Genomic DNA, 8906 nt, shown 5'->3' with positions numbered 1-8906 from the left:
TTTAAAAACTATCAAAATCACTCAACTACCAATTTACGTACTAACATACAATCAAATGTGATTCTTATATATAGACACTTTCATTACTCGAACAAGCTTGCATTAACGAAGAAAATAGCACTCGAGAACAAAGACTGGAAACTAATGACTCTCTTAACAAGCATCAGAACTACACGAGATAGAATGATTAATTTGGATCATTTGTTAAGATGCATTATTAGACGCATCATTTGTTTTTTGATTTGGATCTTCACTAGGTCCTCGCTTGTTCTTAAATAACTTTTCAGCTTTCTCAATTTCAAGAATTAACTTAAGCTGTTGAAACAAAATTAAAGAAAGATAATGCAAAAATGCAAAAATATTCAATCAGCCGAAATGCAAAAATTGAAGAAAGATAATGCAAAAATTGAAGAAAGATAGAGTTGAAACAAAATTGAAGAAAGATAATGCAAAAATGTCTTAGATACAATCTCAGCAGAAAGATGGTGATATTTTTGTATTAATCACGTTCAATCAACAATTATGTAAAAAAAAATCATCATTGATTACATCAGTGACTAAACATTTAAAATTTTCAAACATTACGAGGGCCTTGTGTAAGAATTTGAAAAATTGAAGTTATATGTAATAATAATAGAAGTTGGAATTAGAGTTGAAAAATAGTGAAAACAACAAAAAACTATTTTCACTTTTTAGAAAATAATTCTGAAATAATTTTTGAAAATTTCATGGCCAAATACCACAACTTTAATAAAGTGAAAAAAAAATCGGAAAAAAAAGAATATTTCTTATGGCAAAACGCCCCATAGTGTCCTTTTGTATGCTTGTCGAGAACCAGCACTTTCTATAGTAAAAATGCTTGTTTTCCTTAATAAAATTTATTCTTTTAAAGAAAATATAAAAGAATCAACAAAAATAAGAAAATTACTCAATAAAATATTAATACTTGATATAATTTAAATTGCATTTCTTTCTATTTATTTTTCTTTTTTTTACAAAAGTTAAAAAAATCAAGTAAACAAGAAAATTAGTCAATAAAACACCTTAATGGATCCACCTAAGTTTGAATCGTTGTAGTTTTGGTAAATAACAAGTTTCTATACTATCTCCGCCCAAACAATACCTCCGAAATCTCAGGGCCCTGCTCCTACTGCCATCCTCGACTCTCAAAGCTCAACAAATAATCCATCAATTGAAGAAAGATGGACTGCAGTAGCGTTCAACAAAAAGAAAGGTAAAAAAGGATCCTTATTCCATCAACCTCACCATAAGGAGGTAAGTAATCTCCACATGAATACTCCAATCAACAACAAGGAGGGCATTAACGTCAAAATCTTTAGCGCGGATACAGGTAAGTACCTTGATCAGCAAATTTTTAAATATGTGGAAAAATCACGCCATGCTTCTCCCTCAAAATCTTTACACTTAGATTCGAACTCAACTCTATCTAACAAAATTCATCCTTATCTGCCCTCAAAACTTAATCAAAAGCTCCTTACACTTTCGACGCCAGTGCAACAGGGACATAGGGAACTTTATGTTAATCATGAATCCGTCTGTGGTAAAACAGAATTCCCTCTTGAACAACTCCTCAAGGGAAATTCACCTAATAAACCCCCCTCAACTCAACCAATCAATGAATCTAATAATTTGGAATTGTAGAGGCGCAAACGGTTCCGAATTTAGGAGGAACTTTCGGTCGTTAGTTGATTGGCATAAACTCCCTCTTGTTGCTCTCCTGTAAACAAAAATGCAGGACCACTTGGTCCTTCTTAATGAGTTTCCTTTCAATAGAGTGAATGAAGTACCAGCGGTAGGTAATGCTGGGGGACTGGCCGTTCTTTGGGATGACTCAATCCTTGAGCTATCACATGTGGCTACTACTAATCAAGAAATACATGTCATCGTGAAGGTAAGAGTCTTAAATGATACTTGGATATTTAGTAATATTTATGCAAGTACTTATAGATGGAAAAAGAAAATATTATGGCAGATTAAAAACAGCTACTTAGGTAAATGCTTATAGGGGGAGACTTTAATGATCTTCTGACTAGCTCGGAAAAAAAATGAGGTAAGGTTTTGAATTAGTCTCGTGCTTCGAACTTCTTAGATATGATAAATCATTGCGAATTCATAGATTTGGGTTTTAAAGGCAATAGATTTACTTGGCTAAACAAGCGTTTTAAGAAAAGTAACGCCTTAATTTTTGAATCCCTTGACAGATTTTTTGCTAATAATGACTGGATAATAAAATTTTCGGATGCGCACGTGAGACATCTCCCCCGTACGCATTCAGACCACTGTCCGTTATTACTCCATATTTATAAGGATGACCCCACCCTCCGCAAAAAAATGTTCTGTTTCGAAACTATGTTAACGTCACATCCTGATTTTCCCTCCTTCATCCAAAATGCATGGGCCAATAGCTCATCACTCTCCCATGCAATTGAAAATTTCAAAGACAATGCAATACCCTGGGCCAAGGAGCAGTTCGGTAACATTTTTAGAAGAAAAGATAGAATACTTAAAAGGCTCCAGGGTATACAAAACTCCCCTAGCTATTTCCGTAGTTCTTTTCTCCAAAATTTAGAACATCAGTTGATAAATGAGTTTAATATGATTCTTAAGATGGAGGAGGATTATTGGAAGCTGAAATCGCCCATTAACTGGTTAAATAATGATGATGCCAACACAAAATTCTTTCACATGTCCACTCTCATTAGACGCTGAAAAAACTGTATTGTCAGCCTTACTCTTGAAGATAACTCGGTTATCCATAATCAATGCAACTCGGTTATCCATGATCAATCTATTATTATTAATCAAACAAAAATCTTCTTTCAAAAACTCTTCACCACTTCTCATCACAAGTCCCTCCTCCTTCAAGTACCTGTAAGTAAAGTTTGTATTAGCAGCATGGATAGAGAGGACCTGGCGAGGGAACCTACTGAAAAAGAACCAACCTACTGAAAAAGAAATCAAAGATGTTTTCTTTTTCTTTCAACCGTATAAAACGCCTGATCCAGATGGCTTACGCCATTTCTTCTTCCAACGTTATTGGGACATTGTGGGCAACTCAGTTATTAAGTTTTGTAAAGAATTTTTTATTAAGGTAACTATTCCGGATGAAGTGAACAAAACTCGTTTGCCTTATTCCTAAATGCAATAATGCTTCTAATCTGAAACAATACAAACCCATCAGCTTGTGCAATTCTTCTTACAAAATTATAACCAAGCTTGTTGCCAAAAGACTGCACCCAATCATCAACAAGATAATTGGGCCCTGCCAGTCTAGCTTCCTAAAGAACAGACAAGCCGCAGACAATGCCATTAGCGTCCAAGAAATTATCAGGCATTTTAGTAAAATGAAGGGTAAAAAAGGATACTTCATCATGAAAATTGACTTGAAAAGACTTTTGACAAAATCGAATGGTCTTTTGTCAAACATACCCTAGTATACTTTAATTTTCCTCCAAATATGATCAATCTAATCATGTCGTGTATCAGTTTCAGTTCAGTAGCAATGCTAATTAACGGTACACGAGCTGTTTTTTTCATTCCTTCTAGGGGTTTACGTCAAGGTGACCCTATTTCCCCATCCATTTTTATACTTTGCATGGAAGTGCTCTCCCACAACATAAACCAACAAGTAGATCAGGGGCTTTGGACTCCGATAAAAATTACCAAGCGGGGCCCACCGCTATCTCACCTCTTCTTTACGGATGACCTCATTCTTATGACCGAAAGCAATGCCCCCAGCTACGAAGCTATAAATACTACTCTCCAAAATTTCTGCAACTGGTCCGGTCAATCTATTAACAATCAAAAATCAAAACTGGTTTTCTCAAAAAATTGCTCGGCATCCTCCGTTACAAGTATAACCTCTTTATTCAATATCAAAAGCTGCCAAAATTTTGGAAAATATCTGGAGCTCCCTATTTTTGACAAGAAACCCTTGAATAGTGATTTTAACTTTATTATCGAAAATTTAAGGAATAAGCTGGCGGGCTGAAAAACTAGGTTCCTCAATCTTGCCGGAAGAACTACCCTGGCTAAGACTTGTCTAAATAGTATCCTTACTCATGTTATGACTTACATCAAGCTTCCAAAAAAAATTACTAAAAAAATCGATCAAATCCAACGAAATTTCATTTAGGGCACCACAAACAAAAAGAAAAAGTTGCGCTTATTAAATTGGCAAACCATTACTCTCCCTAAAGACTTGGGTAGTTTGGGATTGCAAAGCCTGGAAAACCTTTAATGGCCAGCCCAATCTCTGGACAAATCTTGTCTTAAGTAAATATGGTCGAGAGATCAGCATTAATCACACTGGTGGGACCATAAAAATCCCTAAGCTTAGTAGTTGAAGCCTGGAAAATTTGAAAAAGTTGTCTCTCTTGGGACATTGGCAACGGAAACAAGGTAAGCTTATGGCACGATAACTGGATCCCAAATTGTCAACCTCTGTCGCGCATAATTTATACCCCCTTATCCTTAAAGGATGACAAGTTGACGGTTAGTAATATCATTAATAATGGGGAATGGGACCTTAATAAGATAGGTTATGTCCTTCCTTTTGGAAATAAAATATTTGCTCGCTAGAACTATCATACCCTCAGGCAGTAGTACCCAAGATAAATTGGCCTGGGCTCCATCACACAATGGTATCTTTACCACGCGTTCTGCCTGTGACCAAATTGCCTCATACAATATCCACATAATTGATGACCAAAAGAATTTCTCTTGGATTTGGGCTTTGAACTGCCCGAACAAAATCAAATTTTTTATCTGGCTTTGCTGCCACTCTAGGCTCCCAACCAAAACATACTTAAAATAAATTAGTCTAGATGTTGACCCCCTGTGTAGGATCTGTAGCATCCCGGAAATGTCAAAACATATCTTCTTGGAGTGTTGCCATGTTAAGCAACTTTGGGAGAATCTGAATGTGGGTACCACTATTGCAAACTTAGCCTCCGACCATGAGGATAACTGGTTAGACGGGTTAAAACTTCTAAAAATTCCTTTCAAAAATAACTCTATAACCTGGAAACAGGCTTTTCCCTTCTACTTATGGGTAATTTGGCTCAATCGTAATCATAATCTTCTTCACGAAACTATTTCTAGCATACATGTCAACACTCCCTACGAAAGAGCTATGGAATTTGTCTACTTAACTGACAAGTCAATGAAGATAATGAAATCGAATGCTGCTATAGAGCCAAGCAACAATGGAAACCTCCTCATTTGGGTTTTAAGCTGAATGTTGATGGATCATTCAATACTAAATCCAAAAAGGGAGGCGTTGGTGGTCTGATCCGAAACTTGGGATTGGTTGATAGGTTTCAGTGCTTCTATTAACGTTAACTCTGCCTCTGAAGCAAAAGCTTCAGCACTGCTCATGGGCGTACGAGTGGCTGCAAAAAATAGCTATACTCAGCTCTTAGTTTCAATTGATTCGTTACAATTCTGTAAAGAAATTAATGCTAGTTTCTCTAATGAAAACAATCTGATTTGCCTTTGTAGGGATCCACTACAGAAAAAGGGGAACCTGCAGATTATCCACGAAGATAGAAGTGCAAATGTTGTTGCTGACATACTAGCGAAGGAGGGCCATAAGTTGGTGCAGGGAGGTTTTTGTGAAGAATGGATAGTTCCACCCATGTTTGTTCGACATCAGTTGGAAGCAGACAAGGCGGGAACTTCTTCTATGGGGCACTGTATGCCACTATCTCTAGATGGTTGTAATTGTATTAGCAGACAAATATGTATGTGTAGTGTTAGGGTGGACCCTTCCCCAGTTAGATCTTTGCCTTTGAAATGTACTGAAGCTTTTAACTTTAGCTAGTAATGAATAAATCTCCCTGTATCACCAAAAAAAAAAAAGAACACAAGGTATTTATTTTTTTGTCAATTTTAATATTTAGCAAAAAATATAATTTGGAATTGCGACTGGAAAAATTTACTTTCTTTTGTACCTTCTATTTGCCTTGGTGTCAACAACAACATAATACCCCATGTAATCTTAAAAGTCGGGTCGGGAGAGGGTGTTGTGGACGTAGTCTTGTGAAGGTAGATAGAAAAATCATTTTCGATAGATCTTCGACTCAAGTAAAACATATTAAACTCAGTAAGAAAAGAAAATACAGTAATAAAATAGTCATACATAAAATATCGAAGTAAAGGACACTAACAACAAAAATCAACAAATAATACAACAACCAAACAAAAGAAGCAACAAGTAATAAATATCGAAGAATAAGATCGTAAGAGCATAATAATAATAATTAGATTGTACCTTGTAGCGATGGTACTGATCTACAGCCACATCCCCAGTGCTTCCATGACATATTTTGCCTAACAAGAAACAAAAACTTCAACAAAACAGCCATCAAAAAAGGGGGGAAAAGAAAAAGCAGAGAGATTTGATGACTACGTGGAGTATGGGAAAAAGAATCCCATATGCACCAGCATGGGTTGTGGTGCAGTGGATGAGGCTACTCCATCCTTTATCAGAGGTGTTCGATCTTGGGTATGAAAAAAGCTCTGTTGAGAGCGCTGCCACCTTAATGGGCTCTGCAACGCGCAATCCGTATTAGTCGGGACTCCAATGCGGACACCGAACACCGAATGAAAAAAAAAAGAGAATCCCATATGCTAGGACCCTTTCCTCCCTCTTTGCTTCCACCTTCTACCTTTTCCCATATACCAAAAAACATTGCAAAATGATTGATAAAACAAAAACATTACCCAAAAAAATTGATAAGAGGAGCACAGGCAAATCTACGATCTAAGTTTTATGAATTCAACATTTAATTTTCTAGAATTAAGCTAACGTTTAGCCATAGATTTTGAAGTTAAAAAGTTTAAAACTTGAAAATTTGAGTTTTTAAAATTTGTGATTATGAAATTTGAAATTATATTTATTCATGCGTTTTACTTAAAAAAAAAATTGTGAGTGGAAGTCAACTGGAATCTTGAAATTATTTGAACATCATAAAAATCTTAATCGAATATCATAACCAAGCAAATATTCAACGTAATTTTCAAAAATTATTCTCAAAATCTATTTGCTAAGTCGGTTGTACTTTTCTTTTCAGTCTGACCAGAAAAAATAATGCCACCACCCTTATGTAATTAGAAATAACTAAATTTTAAAATTTTCGTTTTACACAGCTATACAAGAGTCAAAAGTCTATTTGTTACCATAAATTTCAAAAGAATTCTTTTCTTCAATTCTTTGTCAATTCAAAAGTTGTTACATAAATGAATAGTGTCAGCACATACAATGTCACATAAATTAAAATTAAAACAAAGGAAAAATTATTTCTTGCAATTTTAGTGGATCTTTTCATATAATTTTATTTTTTGTGTCATCAAAAGTGTTAAATTCAGATGAACACTAAACAATATAAATGCATTCTAGAAACCTGATAAGCAAAGTAGCAACACCAAATAGGAAGTTGGGAGAGAAGTTAGAACTAGAGAGTTGGTGTTAAGAACTTTGAGGCTAAATATACTCTCGGCATATTTTGAAGCTAAAGTTATCTTTGCTGTCATACTTTGAGATCAAATTTTTCTTAGTTGTTAAGAAATTTTTACCCGAATCCTTCCTTTTAACAAAAAAACTTAGCATTAAATGTCCTATTTTAAAAAAATAAAACACACGTTAATTAAATTCGTCCCACTCCACCTACGAAAAAGACACAAATAAATATACTTCCTCCCTCAATTGTATTGGTAGAATTTTACACACGTACAACTTTCACTCTATCAAACTCGCCCCTTTTAATGCATATGAGGTTTTAGCCAGTGGCGGATCCAATTCATAGTGAGGGGTTCATCCGAACCCCCTTCAGTGGAAAATTATACTATATATATAAGCTTAAAATTATTTTTTATGTATATATAATTAACGTTGAACCCCCTTCGACTAATTATTTCGTCCACATTTTTTAACTTTGAACCCCCTCAATTAAAATACTGGCTCCGCCACTGATTTTAGCTATTATTTCCCGAACCCCACCCTCTCAAGTTGTCTCACCATAGTAACCCATGGAACATGCATGGAGCTTTACGTAATTGTTGAGCTTGTAATTCAATTGTGACGTTGTGATTTCATATATTGAGATCTTCTGTACTTACGTATAAATTTAATCTCATCGACGACTTCAAATCCACAAGTAACGTAGTATAATTCTTCTAAGGGTAAATTATCTCAAACTTAGTACGTAGATATATCTATAATCTATATTTATATCTATATATATAATTTATAATCTATATCTATATCTATAATTTATACCTATATCTATCTATAATCTATCTATATCTAAATATATAATCTATAATATATTAAAAGTATGACGAGCCTTAGAAAGGCAATTAAACTTTACTTTCGATTCAAGTAAGATTCGTGGGTAATAGGTGTCAGAAGTATAGTTTAGGTGTCTTTTTGAAAAAGTCGGACAAGATTAGGGGGACTTTATATATTTTCTCTTTAATTTTTTATCCTTCATTAAAATTATTTGTTTTAGACAATCGTCTTTTTACTATTTTTCCTAATATTTAAGAGTTGCACATTAATTAAATATATTTATGGTAAAATCTTTTCTTATTAGAACTCATTAGAATTAAAGACAACTAATATTTTTTCATAAGTTTAAGAATTCTAAATCAACTAAATTTGATTTTAAAAAGATTTGATTTAAAAATAAATATAAGAAATAGGATCATGGATATGTAATTTCATTTTTTTTAATGCTTCATTTGAAGCTTTGAACTCTAGATGCAATTTAATGACTATTAAAAATTCTGCATGATCGACCAAGTAATAAAATTACAGTGCAATCTTTCCTTCTTTTTTTCAATTGTAAGAAAATTCTGAACATTCAAATATGCAAACTTGA

At 34.2% G+C, this 8906-nt stretch overlaps 1 long non-coding RNA gene across 1 annotated transcript; it reads left to right on the top strand.

Moving 5' to 3' along the window:
* The first annotated feature begins 1070 nt into the window (after positions 1 to 1070).
* Positions 1071 to 5840, top strand: LOC124889286. Its single transcript, XR_007048132.1, has 2 exons — positions 1071 to 1351; positions 5524 to 5840. It is a non-coding gene; the product is annotated as an uncharacterized LOC124889286 (long non-coding RNA).
* The last annotated feature ends 3066 nt before the right edge of the window (positions 5841 to 8906 follow it).

The sequence above is a fragment of the Capsicum annuum genome, chromosome 12 (genome assembly GCF_002878395.1).
Source record: "Capsicum annuum cultivar UCD-10X-F1 chromosome 12, UCD10Xv1.1, whole genome shotgun sequence".
Classification (NCBI taxonomy): Eukaryota; Viridiplantae; Streptophyta; class Magnoliopsida; order Solanales; family Solanaceae; genus Capsicum; species Capsicum annuum.
The sequence above is the reverse complement of the archived record's forward strand: the minus strand, read 5'-3'. Positions and strand labels throughout refer to the sequence as shown.